Raw genomic sequence first — 4,586 nt, 5'->3', positions numbered from 1 at the left:
AGAAATTAGGAATGGTACAGTGATTTTGAAAGAAAAATGGCAATTTTCTACAGAGTTCTACCTACAGTTACCTTATGACTCAGCAATGCCACCCCTAAGAATTGACCCAACAGAAATGAAAACTTAGGTTCGAATGCCTGTACACCAATGTTTGTAGCAGCTTTCTTTATAGCTGTGAAAAACTAGCTAGGCACAGTGGCCCGTGCCTAAGTTCTAGCCACTTGGGAGGCTAAGACTGGAGGATTGCAAGTTCAAAGCCAGCCTCAGCAAATTAGCAAGGTTCTAAGCAATTCAATGAGACCCTGACTCAAAAGGAAAAAAAAAAAACCTTTAAGAAAAATAAAGGGGGCAGATGGATCAGAGATGCAGCTCAGTGGTTAAGCACCCCTGGGTCCAATCCCGGATACAAACAAAACAAAACTAAAACACTGTGGGAAAACTAGATACAATGAACAATCCTTCAATTGGTGAATGTATAAATACTCTGTAGGAATGCTATTCCCAGTGTGGGCCCTTGGGACTGTGTGTCTATTTCCAATAGACTTAAAATCAGCATACTACAGTGATGCAGCCACATCAATGCTAGAAAGTAGCTCAACTCACAAGAGTTTTACTATGGAACCAACCTAGGTGTCCTTCAACAGACGAACAGATAAAGAAAATGTGGTCAATATGCACAATGGAATATTACTCAGTTTTAAAGAAGAACAAAGTGATGACATATCCCAGTAAATGAGTGGAAGTTAAGAATATCAGACAAAAACAACTGATAATTGAATTTCCATGAAGCTTGAGTAAGACACACTGGACAAAATACACATCAAAGTATTTCAGAATGAAATAGTTTGCACAGCAAAAAGGGAAATGCCAATGGATGAGTAATTGTACTTACTGGGAAATAGTGAACTAAAAAGTAAAGTAAATGAGGACTTACAAAAATGGTTTCCATAAAAATGATTGATTTAAAATATGAAAGTCATTGATATATAAACAATGAATCATTACAAATCACCTAATTGTAATAAAATAAAAGGTACAAGAAAAACACATAAATTAGATGTACAGAATGTAGAGAATAGACTTACACTGAAAACTTGTAATTTACTCTTTTGGGGGGACAAACAAAAGAAAACACTGGCAGATAAAGTTTAGAACACAGCTTTTAAAATGATATACCATATGCACAACTTTAAAAATGATACACCATATGCACAACTTTAAAAATGATACATGCGTACTCCTATTTAAACCAGGTGTTCCTCTTTCTCCCTTCAACATCCTCCCATTCAGGCCAGCTGCCAACCAAGTTTCCCTTCACACTTACTCCCCCAACAAGGCCCCACTATTGAAGCCAGGTACCAGCCCTAAAACCTCCACCACACAAACTCAGCTGCCTCCAGGAGCACCCAGGAATGGCACCCAAGTGCCTCTGCCCCACTGCCCTACAACCTCTGCCACACCCACTCAGCTCATGTCAAGAGCACCCAGGAACAGCACACTAACTCCTATGCAACACTTCCCCACCTCAACAGGCCTTAGCACTAGTGCTCCCTCCAGGCACTCACTCAGAGCAGGCACCCACTACCCCACATAGCTGCCAGTCCCTCTGCACCTCTCCAGCCAGGGTGGCGCCCCCAGAGGCCTCACGACCTGTGTCTGCTCCAGTCATCACCTTGCAGCCACAGGCACTGAGTGCCCCCACCCCACACCCTACCCCACCTAGCCTCTGGTCCCAGGACACCTCTCCTGCAAGGGTCCAACCCCCACAGGCCTCAGAAAGAGGCCCCTCTCATGGGGCCAGCACAGCATGCCCCCTCCACACACACTACCCCACCAAGCTCTAACTCATCTAGCTCCAGTCCCCAATGCCTCTCCAGCCAGGGCTGTGCACCCCCTCCAGGCCTCAGCATGAGCGCCCCCTCAAGTAACTGCCTCGCAGAGACAGGCACAGTGTGCCCCATCACCACACATTACCCACCAAACTCCTTCACCACCCAGCTCCGGTCCCCTAAAACCTCTCCACCCAGGGCCATATGCCACATACCACTGGGGATACTGGAGTCCTCCCTACCTGAGACTGTCCTCATAAGTCCACAAAGACCAACAGGAGGTGGTGGTGAGGGCCATGCTGCCCCTGTGGGAGGCCCAACATCCTCACCCATGAATGAGAAAGGATGGCAAGGACACCTTCCCAGAGGGTGACATAGTCTAGGGGCAAGACTGGAGCAGCCAGGCAGCCATCAGTAGAAAGGATCTCTGTGATTTGAAGGCCCTAGCTTCTCCACAATCTGCAGTATACTTTTAGGCTGCCCAGAAATCCACTGTGCAGATGCAGTTTGGGATAAGTTCCTGCATGAATCAGTGAATGTGTGCAAACTGCATGCACATGTGTGTCAAGGGCGGGGCTATGTGCTGGGATGTTCCCAGGCCCTACCTCACAGTTATAGAAACAGTTCAGCCCTCCCAAGGTACTACCTCACCCAGCTCTGGTCCGCTAAGACCTCTCCAGCCAGGGTTGTGCCCCTACAAGCCTCAGGATGACTGCCCCCTCCAGCTAACCCCTAGCAAGAACAGGCACAGTGCACCTCTCCCCACAAAAGTTCCTACCCCACCAAGCTCCACCCCATTCAGCTCTGGTCTCCCAATAACTCTCCAGCCAGGACTGCACCCCCACAGGCCTCAGCACAAGCATCCACTGTAGGCATTGCATTGCAGTGACAGGCACAGCAAGTACCCTCCCCATGTACTACCCCATCCAGTTCCTGGTGCCCTAACACCTCTCCAGTGAGGGCCTTGTACCCACAGGCCTCAGCAAGAGCGCCCCCTCCAGGCATCTCCTCACAGGTACAAACACAGTGTGCCCCTCCCCACCAACTACCTCACCCAGCTCTGTTCCCCTGAAGCCTCTTCAGCCAGGGCGGTGCCCCCAAAGGCCTCAGCATGAGCTTCCTCTCCAGGCACCACTTTACAGAAACAGTGTGCCCCCTCCTCACACACTACCACACCTAGCACCTACCCCATCCAGTCTGGTCCCCCAACACCTCTACAGCCAGGGCCATACAACACACATTGCTGAGGACACTGGAGGTCTCCCTACCTTGGCTCTGCTCCAAGGTTCAGCAGGAAGGATCTCAGGTACTTGAGGAACATGCTTCTCCACTGTCTACTGGCCACTTCTGGATGCCTGGAAACTCAGAGCACAGAAACAGCTTGCAATATGCCCGCCCAAGCTTGTGTGCCTCACGCACTCGCCTATGTGTTGAGGGTGGGGCTTTGCCCAGGAATGTTACAAGGTAATGCCTAGCAGCAACAGGCACAGTGCACCTTCTCCCCAGACACTACCCCACCCAGCTCGGGTCCCCTAAGATCTCCAGCCAGGACCCTTCCCCCACAAGCCTCAGCATGGTCACCCCTTCAGTCACTGCCTCCCATGGATAGCACAGAGCACACCCTCCCCTGCACTATCCCACCCAGCTCCTACCCCACGAAGCTCCTACCTCACCCACCTCTACCCCTCCCACCTCCTTCCCCACCCTGCTTCTGGTTCCCTAAGAACTATCCAGCAAGGTTCCTATCCCAAACAGGACTCAGCAGGGTCCGCGCATCCATGAACCACCTTACAGGGAGAGAGACACACTTTGCCTCCTCCCCATGCATTACTTACCCAGCTCTGGTCCCATGACGCCGCTCCAGCCAGTGCTGCACCCCACAAACTGCTGGACACACTGGTGCCCTCTCTACCTGAGGCTCTCCACTGGGATCCATACTGTCCAACAGGAGCACAGTGGTGAGTGCCAGGCTGCCTTTGTGGGAGGCCTCACATTCTCACCAGGAACCGCAAAGTTGAAAGCTGGAAGGGACTTCATCCCAGAGCGCGACAAAGCTTCTTGGCCAGGAGCAGAGCAAGCCAGGCAGCCTTGCAAAGGTAGGTCCTCAGCTACTTGAAGACACGTGCTTCTCCACCATCTGCCTGAAACTTCTAGGCCGCAGGAAACCCACTGCACAGAAGTAGTTCGCAGTGCGTCTGTGCATGCGTGCATGTGCGCGTGGAGCATGACTGCGTCTTGCGTTCGTGCGTGTGCGCATCATGCACTCACTTACGAGTTGAGGGCAGGGCTGTGCCCAACAATATAGGGGTGGGGCCACATGATGTGCAGGGAGGGCGAGCGGGAAGCAGAGTTCCCGGGAAGATGGGGAGGATGGCTTGTGTTGCAGGAGGGGGCGCTGCAGAACTTGCCCAGGAGGTGGTGTAGGGTGCCGGTTCCTTGTCTGGGCCAGAGTGTAGGAGGCAGTGCAGGAATGTTGTGTCATACTCCCACTCCCCTGCAGTAGCACTTGAGGTTGGGGTCCATGCACAACTTTTGCTGTTTGGAGCCAAGGTAGTTCTCACAGCCCTCCTGGATTCAACTTCTGGGAGGACTGGAGTTCTGGCCAATGCGGTGCTCAGCACTAAATAACTGGCCAAACATGGAAACCTGCTGGTGCCAATCCAGGGACCTGGTAGTGATGATGCAATTGCTTGGCTGCACAAGACTGCTGAGGTCTCCTGTTATATATATATGTATATATACATATACACACACGTA

This window comes from Urocitellus parryii, chromosome 7 (assembly GCF_045843805.1).
Source record: "Urocitellus parryii isolate mUroPar1 chromosome 7, mUroPar1.hap1, whole genome shotgun sequence".
NCBI lineage: Eukaryota > Metazoa > Chordata > Mammalia > Rodentia > Sciuridae > Urocitellus > Urocitellus parryii.
Note: the sequence above shows the minus strand (reverse complement) of the source record.